Raw genomic sequence first — 12,142 nt, 5'->3', positions numbered from 1 at the left:
ACTGATTTTCAAAAAGATCTGTGACCTATAAAAAGGTAAGAAGCTACTGGAGGAGGAGGAGGAGATGGTCTCGACTCTTCTAGAAGACTTATGCTTCTCTGAGTATTGATTCTTTAACAGTAAGTGCCACTGAAGAGCTCTCCTTTGCCAGTTAGGCAGACTGCGTGGCAGGTCCTGTGGTGTGGCGGGAGCTCCCAGAGAAAAAGGAAGTGTGCACTGCGTGTGTTGTCAAGTTTTGCCTGGGGCACACTCAATGGGAAAGATCTCCCAGCAACTTCTCCATTCATGGAGAGAAGTAGAGCTCTGTTTTTCATAGAAGAAGAAGAAGCAGTGAGTGGGACACAAATTCTGCTGGAAAGAAGGCAAAGGGCTCCAGCAATCTATATTTATCAGCATCAAGTCCTTTGACGGAAAGACTGTGGTCCCTAAGCTTCAATTTCCAGGTGGTGGTAACTTGGTTTGTCTTGCTAATGTGTTGCCTGCCCAGTGCCTGACAGAGCTCTCACACATCACAGGACTTTACTAAATATCTTTGGGGTGAAAAAACATTAGAAAGGTAGACTTCTGGAGAGTCATTTCCTTTGCAGATCTTAGATAGAGCACTTGTCAGAGAACTCACAGATACTCCTAAGCTCTCATATCTGCTCTTACCTAGTTCAAAGTGGTGTTGGTTTCTTAGCATCGTCTCCTAGCTCAGGTCTTTGGAAGTCTGTTACTCTCTTGTCTGTGTCCTCTTTTCTTTTCTTTTTTCTTTTCTTTTCTTTTTTCTTTTATTTTCTTTTCTTTTCTTTTTTCCTTTCCTTTTCTTTCCTTTCTTCTTTTCTCTTCATTTCTTTTCCTTTCTCTTCTCTCTCTTTCTCTTTCTCTCTCTTTTTTTTTTTTTTTTTTGGAGATGGGCAGAGGAAGAGATAGAGAATCTTTTTTTTTTTTTAAGATTTATTTATTTATTTATTTATTTATTTATTTATTTATTTGACATAGAGAGATAGCCAGCGGAGAGAGGGAACACAAGCAGGGGGAGTGGGAGAGGAAGAAGCAGGCTCCCAGCAGAGGAGCCTGATGTGGGGCTCGATCCCAGAACGCTGGGATCACGCCCTGAGCCGAAGGCAGATGTTTAAGGACTGCGCCACCCAGGCGCCCTGAGAGATAGAGAATCTTAAGCAGGCTCCATGCCTGGCACAAAGCCCAATATGGGGCTTGATCTCACAACCCCGAGATCACGACCTGTGCTGAAATCAAGAGTCAGACACTTAACTGACTGAGCCACCCAGGCACCCCTGTGTCCCCCTTTCTGCTGAGCCTCCTTAGCACACAAAGAATCACCAACAGAGACCTGTTGTTGCCTAAAAACTGCCCCTCCCCAGGTAGTGATTAAATGACTCCCATGCTCTATGCAGAAAATATTGGTCATCAGGGATGTAGGCAGCCTGTTTGTTTCTAGAAGTCTTTCTGGCAGTCTTGTGTGAGTTATAATGTTCGGGCTGCATTTAGACAGTTTTGGGAAGTACTGAGTTTCTACAGGGAGATATATAAGGGAGATCATTTTGCAAAATTATAGGCAGCAGCTCTCATAGAAGACAAAAGATTAATCATAAGTATTTTAAAATTATGGAATTCTGGAGGGAAGGGACTTCAGAACGTACTGAGACCAGCTCAATGGTTTCCCCCACAGAACGAGATTCTTATTCTACAAAAGTCTTTAAACAAGGGAATGTATACAGGTTGATCATTACAATGGTGCTCGTAAGAGATTTTTTCATCACCTGGGGAATAGTCAGTTATTGTGATGTCAACATGCTGGTGCAGTTAGAAAGAATTAAGTGGTTTCCTCATTGAGCTGTTTTCCTAATTCAATGAATATTTAAAAGTCTACTATATGCCAGGGACTCTGGTGCTGAGACCAGAGGGAGAGACCAAATAGACAGACCTATGTCCCTGATCACACAGAACGTGTATTTGATCTAAGGAGGGTTCATTCCATTCATTCACTCAGTGAGCATTTATTGGTACCTGCTTTGTGCCGGGCACTGTTCTTGTCCCCAGAAATATAGCAGTGAGGGAAATAGACAAAGTCCCTACTCTCATGGAGCTTACGTTACTTGTCAGAGGAGAGCGCTATATTGCTAAAAAAAAGAGGAAAAAAAGTTCTGGAACAATGTATGAAGTTGATGCTAATTTTTTCTTTTGCCTTAAAAAAATCGGGAAGAATATACCAAAATTAAAATGGCTACCCCACGGAGGCAAATGGTCGAGACAGACGTTTTCCTTTTATGTGCTTTTATAATTGTTTGACTTATTTTCTTTTGTAATAGAAAATTAGATTTAAACATTATAGCAATGTTTTCCTGTCTTCCTTCCTGATCATAGGAAGAAATGAAGATCAGGATAAGTTAGATTCAAGGTCAAGGCTGGCAGTTAGCCAGGACTGGAATCCTGGTTTTCAGAGTAGGATCTATTCTATGTCAGTTATTTGGAAGGGCGAAGTTGGCAGAAATGGGAACAAACAGAAGTATCCTACAAGACTGTTACAAAAAGCCCAGGAGATAAGCAGTCACTCAATTAAAAACAGTGGAATAAGATTGAATGTGTGGCTTGCTCTTAGAAGTATCTTAGGATTTTTCTTCCATAGGGCACTCACAGCACAAGAGGGTCTCCTTGATCTTTTGAGACTGAAAACCATGGTAAGACCATGTTTTATCTGCATATCACTTCTAGATTTGGAATTCCCGAGGCAGAAGTTCCAACCAGTTCAGTCCCCCCTTAGTTGAGTTGTGGGTCCTCCCTATGCCTATTCTCATTTAAACTTAATTTTCATTTAAATATAAATTTGAAAAATTAAGCTGAACACCGTCTTGTCTCCAGTTTCTATTCAGAAAGTCTGGATCCTTCTGGAGATAAGTGTAAATAGATGACCTAGAGCAGAATTTTTGAGATTTTTTCCACCGTCCTTTTCTGGAATTCAGTTGGGAAGTGGGGGAAAAGGAAAGGAGCAGCTGGATCATTTGGCTGAAAGGTTCTCAAGCTTGAGGAGGGCTCAGATTTTAGTCCATTTTCCCTGGAAAATCTGTTCTGAGAAGCAGTGTGACTCAGAAATGTTTCAGGCTCGTAGGTCCTCTGTGTCATTTCTTCAGTAATGGTGACCCCAATTATAGAGGTCATTCCAAGTCACTCATTTACTCTTAGCAGTGATAATCTTTTGTGAATTCTTGTTCGAATTCCTTCTGCTTATGGTGTGACTCTCCTTTTCCAGAGAAAGCAGTGAGTTGGGTTTTTTTTTAATGATTATTTAAGCTATTCATGTGTGGTGGCAGTGGGACATCTGTTTAAATGTGCACATTGTTTTAACGTAATTGTCTTGTGGGTGGGTCGCCTTTGGAAAATATTTCATTATAGTTTTATATTCTGTACTGGCGACCTGTTTTGTAGTAAGTGGATACATTGTCCTTTGTAATATCTACATTTTGTGTTTGTACTTTCTCATTCATTTTAAACCTAGTTCATGTAAAACAGAAATATTTTATACTCCAGTGAAGGTTTTGCCTTCTTCTGGTCAGCTGTGAAATATCTATAATCCATACATCTATATCTCCTCTGTTTTAAACTTTACTTGTAGTTTCATTTGCCATTACTGATCAATTGTGTGCTGAATTTAGTTCTTGTTCAGAAAACACTTCGGTAAAAAGTAACAACTGTATAAATGTAGGGGAAGGTTGTTTTCCACAGTTTTGTTATATTGTAACAAATAGACTATATACTCTAATATATATAGCTATATTATGATATAGATTTTTTTGATTCATTTCTTTATCCCAGAGTTTACCACTGTGTCTTAGCAAATGCTCTTGACCTTAGTATTGGTTGAATCTGACAGTTAAAGTAGGGATCCAAGGGGAAGGAGCTTAAAAGTTTCCAGCTACCTGGGTCTCTGGAAGGTTCTTGGGGAGAGCAGTGCCTTCCATCATTCTGTCCAGCAACCCTCCAATTTCAACAAAAATTCCTATTATATAAACAGCAGCTAAATAGCTTCTGATCACCATGGGAGAAAAGAGTTATCCAAACTAATGGAATCTCAGGTAAAAACTAAGAAATATGATGCTATCTTAGGTAACTGTTTTTGAGTGAATGTGTATACAAGGGGCACTCCGAGTGGGACAGCCGATTTGGAGCCTTACAGTACATTGAAACTAAGTAAGAATTTCTATGAAGTGGAAGACACAGATCTTGTTAGATTGCTTGTTTCCCTTATTCTTGCTTTTTAACTTTTTATTTTGAAATACTTTAGGGTTTACAGAAAAATCACAATGATAGTATGGAGAGTTCCTGTTCCTCAGTTTCCACCAGTTTCCTCTAATGTTAACAGCTAATGTAACCATGGTACATTTGCCAAACTAAGACATTAGCATTGCTATAATACCATTAACTACAGACTTTGGAATTCTGTTATTGATTTTTAAAATTTTAAATTAAAGGCTTTTTGATAAATATAATAGAGTTTAGGTTAAAGGTCAATGTCCCTATTCCCTGTCCTCCTTAACAAAATTTCTCCCCAATCCCACTCCCCAGGAATAATCAGTGTTATTGCTTCGTTCTTTTCTGCCAGCACCATATAGTAGAAGTACGATGACAGCCACATAGATAATTTAAAAATTTCTACTAACAGGGGCGCCTGGGTGGCACAGCGGTTAAGCGTCTGCCTTCGGCTCAGGGCGTGATCCCAGCATTATGGGATCGAGCCCCACATCAGGCTCCTCCGCTGGGAGCCTGCTTCTTCCTCTCCCACTCCCCCTGCTTGTGTTCCCTCTCTTGCTGGCTGTCTATGTCAAATAAATATATAAATAAATAAAAATCTTAAAAAAAAAATTTCTACTAGCTGTGTTAAAAAACGTAAGAAGACACAGGTGAAATTAATTTTTAATAGGTTTTTTTTTACACTCAACCATCTAGAGTATTATTTTTATGTAGAATAAATAGAAACATCATTGACGAGTTCCTTACCCCCCATTTTATGCCTCAAAATCCTGTGAGTATTTTTTATTTAGAGCACATCTCATTTCTGACTAGTCACATTTTAAGTTCTCTATAGCCACACGTGGCTAGTGGCTACAGTATTAGTAAAGTTCTAGACCATTCCCTATTCTCTCTCATGCACACATAAAGACACACATTGCAACTTACTTTCTCCACTGTTTGTAGAAGGCCATTGGTCCATGTCAGATTATATGGGACAAAAGCACTCATTGAGATAACTGTGTAGTATTAAGTAGAACAAATGTGAATAATCTATTAAATCATTTCCCCATCCATAGATATTTAGTTTCTTTTCCATTTCAAATAAGGCTGCAAGGAGCATCCTTTGTACGAAAACCTATGTGTACTTGTGTACTTCCAAGGCATGAAGTTCTAGATATGGAATTGTAGTATCAAAAGTTATGATTGTGTTTCAAGTATTATGACTATAGAACAATATATTTTTAAATAGATATGCCAAATCATTGTATTGCTAATTGGATATTATCTTTCTCAAGGCAGTCATTTTAGAAAACTATTTACTCCAGCAATGTTCCTTTATCTCAAAATAATTTTTGTTTTTTGAAATTTGACTTAAGAACCAGTTTAAGCTAAAAGTACACAGGCCAAGAGACTCTCATAGGCCTGTTCCTTTGTAATCACAGTTATTCATTCATTCATTCATTTCCTTCCTTCTCTCTCTTCTTCCTTCCTTCCCTCCCTCCTCTGTCCCTCCCTTCCTCCCTCCCTCTCTTCCTCCTTTTCTTCCTTCATTCCATCCATGCACCCACTCATCCATCCCAGGAAGAGCTTCCTGTTGGTATCCCTCATTCCACTTTTGCTCTCCTAGGAATCCATTCTCCTTACATAGCAGCCCAAGTATTTTGTTTTTCTTTTTTAAAGTCATCAAACAGGTTCAGTTGCTCTGTTATTTAAAACCTTTCAACAGCTTCTCATGGGACTGGATGTTTTCTGACCTCACCAACCTCTTCTTATTCACTCTATTTCAGCCACGCTGGTCACCTTGCTGCTTCCAGAACAAAGCAAGTTCTTTCTGGTTCCAGCGCCTTTTCAGTGGACTTGTTCCCTCTGTTTGGAATCCTTCTCTCAGACCATTTGCAGATCTGCCTTCCTCATCTTTCCTGGTTAAATGTCCTGTGACGGCTTCCCTGACCACCCGATCTAAAGTCCCCACCTGCCTAGCTTCAGTCTAGTTTACTTCCTACATAGTTTATTTGAGGTGGAGATTCCCTTATTTGTTTACATTGGTTGTGTGTGATTTGTCTTCCCCAATGCTCAACCATAAAATAGTCTATCCTTCATCTCCTAGCCCGGATGCCTAGTACAGTGCTTGGCTCCTAGGCGGCACCAGATAAGCGTTTGTAGACTGACGGACAGAACGAATCTCTGCCTGTTCTGTTGCAAACTCAGGCCACGGCACAGGCGCCCCAGAGACAAAGATCTGTACGTTTTTCCTTCGAGGAAGTCAGAGTTTATCAGGGCAGCCCCATAGCCAAGGAACCGATGACAATGAAAAACCATAAGCATATAGCAGACCGGCCGACCAGATGCTGAATAATACGGAGAAGCATTTTTTGGTGATGTCTTCATTTTGTTTCCCCTCTTTCCTTCCTAGTCTAGTCCTTGTCTCTACCACTTCCTTAATTTAACTCTGTAAAATTCCAAGTGACTCTCAGAGAGTAAAGATGGCCTGGCACACGGCAGGTGCTCCATCAATATCAGTTCGTGAATGCATGGTGACACAAGTGTCATAGATTCTAACGGCAGACCCCCGAGTAAACAGAGTGACCTGATGTATTTTCTGTTTTGTAGAAAAACATGTGCTCTACAGTATAAACGCTTGTATGTTGATTAAAGCATTATTTCATAATCTGCCAGCTTTCTAGGTGCTTGGTGATGTCTGAATGCGGCTTTAGACAATGTAAGTTGCTTTCTTTTCCATCTGGGATAGAGAAAAGGATGGTTGTAATTAGGTTGTGAAAAGTATGTTACACGAATGCAAAAGACTTCCGCTTTTGTAAGAACATACAGTTTGGGGACTCGCTTGATTTTTTTTTTTATTTTTCTTTAGTTAAAACATTTTACAGACATTCTATAAGCAGTACATTGGTACATTCTTGTTTTAAAATACTGAAATGAGAGCGCCTGGATGGCTCAGTTGGTTAAGCATCTACCTTTGGCTCAGGTCATGACCTTGGGGTCCTGGGATGGAGCCCCTTTCAGGCTCCCTGCTCAGCGGGGCATCTGCTTCTCCCTCTGCTACCACCTCTCCCTCCTGGCTCCTGCTTGTTCTCTCTCCCTCAAATAAATAAATAAATAAATAAATAAAAATTAAAAACTGCAATGATACATACATAGCCTTCAACTGAAAGTCCCCCTTGTCTCTGCTTGCCTCCCTACCAGAGAGGACGCTCTGAACATGTTGGGTGGGGGTCCCCATCTCCTTTGCCACGACTCTGCCGTGTAGATACGCACACATACACGTATGTTGTCATTTGGCCGCAGTGTTTTTACAAAAATGGGTTTCTATGAAATAGATTGTTGTGTGAGGTTTTTTTCCACTTAATATTTCTTGGAAACAGTTCTTTGTGAGTGTTCCAATAAAATGTTGACACTCTATCAAAGTAAATCATGAATGAGCAGAGGGTGTTGTGCACATTATTGAAAGTCTCCATGCCCACCGCCAACACAGTGCCTTGCCAGGGGTTTCGACAGAACTTGGTGTATGTTTTGCCTAATTGCTACTAGCACAGGCAGGTTAATTTGGTGCCGGAGTCCTGCAATGGTCTTGGTTTGGGGAGTCCTTTTGAAAACTACCCTAACCCTATCTGACAAAAGCCCAAGGCTGTTACCTGTCTTTGATCCCCCATCTGCCCGCAAATGGATGTGGATGAAACGTCTCAGGATCATGTGATTATGCAGCAAGACACAGGTGAAAACTGAAAGTTTTAATCCAAAGCAAATCTATGATGTCATTGTTTTTAAGTAGATAACATTGTTTTAGCTTCAGGCAGGAAAAAAAGGCCTGTAATCTCATAATGTCTTGGGGAAACATTCTGCTTTCTACAAATTGTGCCCCCTAGCTGTGTGAGCTGGAGCTTGGCTCCCATCCGGCTTTCCGACATTCTTGCCCTACATGCATGACTTCAAAGCTCTGAGTCTCAATCGGCATGTTATTAACATCGGAAAGATGAATATATAAATTCTGTTGGACCATAGTACAGCTCTCCCTCTTTCTTAGGAAAGGGGGCAGCGTGTTTACCTAAACTTCCGAGGGTAGAGACTGGAGATTCACTTTCTGTGCTTAGAGTGTTCCATTGCTCAATCAATACTTGGTGAAACGATGTTTGTTGAGTGACAATAACAGTAGAGCAGACAAACCTGGCTTTCGCTGCTGCATCTACCCTGAGTGACCTCTGTGGGTCCCACACTCTTCCTCTTTTTATTCTTCGTTTTATTCATCTGTAGATGGAGGGGTTTGGCCCCCATTTAAGGTCCCTTCATGTGTAAGCAGTCTCAAAGTCTATACGGCTTTCCAGGCCTGGAGCCTGACCTAACATCAAGATCTGTGCTGAATCTTTTAAAAAGGTCCTAGCAGAGAACACGTACTGTTCCAGCACACTAACATCTCCTCGTGATCTGTGTGACTTAGTAAATAGATCAATTCCCCAGAAAAGATTGGGAGACTGGAGAAACTTAACTTTCAAAGACACGGGTGTGGTAAAGAGATAAAGAACGGAATGCTGGGAGAAAGTTGTCTTTCTCCGTAAAATCCTTTGAGGGAGGGTCAGTGACAGACCACCAGAGAAGCTGGAGAACCGCCCCGAGCTTGCCGGTCCGTAAGTCCTCTGGAAACCAAAAGCTTTGCTGCTTGACCTTTTTCAGTCTGATATGGGATATTAGGACAGTGATGATTGAGCCAAGATGAACTAGGGGAAATTCACATAAAATTAAATAAATGTTTGCATTTCTTGGGAGGTAGGTGCTCATTCAAATAGAATGATGGATTTATACAGTCTGAGTTGTTTATGCTTTTCCTGGGCAACATCAGTGAGAGAAAAGATGTAACGTTGGAGGAAGCCATATTCATTCAGGCTTACTTGAAGGCTGTGTGACCTTAGAGTCAACACGCACCTTTGCTGAGCCTTCCCTTGTCTGTGAAATGGGTGTTATATAATATGGAAATGGGAATGTGTCTAGAGCATAGCTACATTAGCAGTTTGGCTTATTGACTTTTGTGATTTGTAAAGTAAAAACATTTGTAAATTGTAAAAGATAACTAGTTGTATAAAGTGTCATGATCGGTCGAGGAGGAGCCTCATATTGGCTTCTGACTTGCAGGTTTCATCATAGTCTCTTCTGAGTCAAACTATTGGGCTTACAATATTTAGCAGATACAAACAGTTTAGTTTGGTTGGAGTTTTGTGAGGCTTGGGGTGGAAGGGTGTGGTCAGCTTGGGAAGGTAGGCAGTTTTCAGAATTTGGACTTTGGCATTGGGAAGCCATTGAATGCTTTTAAGGTGGGGGAGAGATTATTGAGAGAGAGTGGGAGAGAGACTGGAGAAGATTAAAATAAAAAAATACTCCACTGTGGAGTCTCCACCCCTCCCCCGTGGCCTGTGCCTGCAGGTAGCTGGAGACCACCGCCAGCCTCCTGGGCTGGTCTCATTTTTATGCCCCCACCTCCGGGGAAACTTTCCTGCTGCCGGATGGTCCTACATTAGTCCCTCGTCCATTTGTTCTTACCGATGTGTCGCCCCGGTCATGTGGAAGTGAAATCCCCAGCTTGGGCACTGGATCTCATCCCTCCATTACTCCACACATTTTTCTTCTCCCAAGTCCATTTTTCTTCCTCCTCTGGATCATCTCCATATCATACAAACCCTGCTGCTATTTTTGTCATTTTCAAAATCATTCTCTTGACCATGCTCCCCAACTCCCTCTTCCATTTCTTTTCCCTGTAAAACTCCCTGAAAGAGTTCGCTGCCTCCAACTCTCTCTTGATTTTCCCTTTCCTTGCGAACGTCTTTCTCTGAGGTGTAACATACATCGGGAAAGTAAACGGTCACTCAGCCACCCTTCCCCATAGCCGCTTTTGTCAAGGTCACCAGTGATTCCCAGGTGGCCAAATCTCACCCCTTGACTTTGCAACGTTGGCTGCGTGATCATTGCCTCTTCGCTGGGTGCATTTGTTTCACTTGACTTCCAGGATCCCATTTACCTTTTGCTTTTCCTCCTACCTCCCAGCCCTGCTTCTCTGTCAGTGCTGGTGCCTCTTCCACTCCAGCCTTCTGGGGAAGGCCCCCGGACCTAGTCCTTTGCCGCAAACATTCCCTTGAGTCTCTCGTCTAGGTTCCTGGCTTTAAAGTACCATTTCTGTACCAATGATTCCCAAATATGTATCTTTGTCCTAGACCTGCCTCCTGAACTCCAACAGCCTCCCCCTGAAACTCAACACTTTCAAAATCCAGACTGTTCCTTCCCAAACCCGCATCACATGCAGCTTCCCCTGTGTCTGTTGGTGGCCCTTCCAGTTCGTCCAGTTGTTCAGGCCAAAATCCCTTGGAGTCATGTTTAAGTTTCTACACCTCATATCCTGTAGGAAATCCTGTTTGCTCTGCTTTGTAAACATCCAGAGCCTGAACTATCTGCTCTCATCCCTTCCTCTCTCCTGACATGCTACAAAAGTCTCCTGACAGGTCTTCATGCTTCTCAACTTAGCAGCTGCAGAGCCCTTCTCGAAGGTAAGCCGGATGCCGTCCCTTTGGTGCCCCTGTGGTGGCGCTCCTTCTCAGGGAAAGTAAGCAGCTGGAAGTTCGTGTTTGGTGCCTGAGCATTGTCACCCATTGAGCCTTACCCCTCAACTCGGGGTGCAGCCTTCAGGGGTCACAAAGTTGGCACTAAAGACTAGTGATTCATGGAGGTTGTTTAGTTCAAATTAAAAACAAAACAGAACAACACTATGCTGTTGGGGAGCCTTTAGAACACAATAGAGGTTGTCATGGAGATGGACTTGCCAGAAAATTCAGTCCTACAAAATTGTACAGTCCGTGGACATCTCTGTGCCTTGGTTCTGTGTCCCTATCGTGGCTCTTGCTCATTATTTCTTCCACTTAAACACCCTCTGCCTTTCCCCCATTTTCTGACAATGAACCTCACATGTCACTTTTTTAAGGGATTTTTCTGCCACTCCCTCCTGTCCCCCCTCCTCCTACCCGAGTCAATGAATGCTCTCCCCCCATGCTTTGTGCTTCCATTCGCTTATTTAATCAATACTAATTGGATCCCTTACAATGTTTCAGGAATACTGTCTTAGAGGAGATTATGGTCCAGAACTGAGTACTTTCCAAACCGTAGCCATGCATGGCTATTTAAACCAATTAAAATTAAATTAAGTTAAAATTTTTTTTACCTTCTCAGTTGTACTAGTTACATTTCCAATGCTCAGTAGTCAGATGTGGCTAGCAGCTACTGTGTTGTACAACATCCCTGAGCTGGAATAACCCCATCTTCATGGAAAGTTCTAGCAGTACAAGAGAAAGGGGGGACGGACAACAGACACACACACACACACACACACACACACACACACACAGAGTCAAGGAAAACAAGGGAATAAATGCTGCATAGAGAACTGAATAGTGTAGTGGAGTGACTCGTTGGCTACTTTAGACAGAGGGACCGGAGGGATGTCTGAGAAGGTGACATTTAAGCAGGGGTTGAGAAGAAAAGGAGAAATCTGAAACAGATGGGGTGAAGGAATGGAAATCAAGGCAGAGGGCACCACTAGGGGCGAAAGCCTAATGTGGGGACACATTTGAAAGAACCCCAAATAGCTGGAGCCCTGTGGGAGGAGCGAGAGACACAGCAGAAATCTGAGAGGTGGGCAGGGGCCGGATCACCATGCGGGACTTTGTAAATCTAGGTAGGAAATGAGTGCTTTTGTTTTGTTTTTTCTGAGACAGCCATGGGAGTGTTGTAAGGGGAAGAGTGACACAGTCTGATTATATATTTACCATTTACATCCTTCTGCCCAGTTTTACTAGTTGCTTACGTACCTGTCTCTCCACCTGATTGCACAATCCTGGGTGTTTTCATTCTTAGATTATTGAGT

This window comes from Ursus arctos, unplaced genomic scaffold, assembly GCF_023065955.2.
Source record: "Ursus arctos isolate Adak ecotype North America unplaced genomic scaffold, UrsArc2.0 scaffold_15, whole genome shotgun sequence".
Lineage (NCBI taxonomy): Eukaryota > Metazoa > Chordata > Mammalia > Carnivora > Ursidae > Ursus > Ursus arctos.
This window is presented reverse-complemented; position numbering follows the sequence as displayed.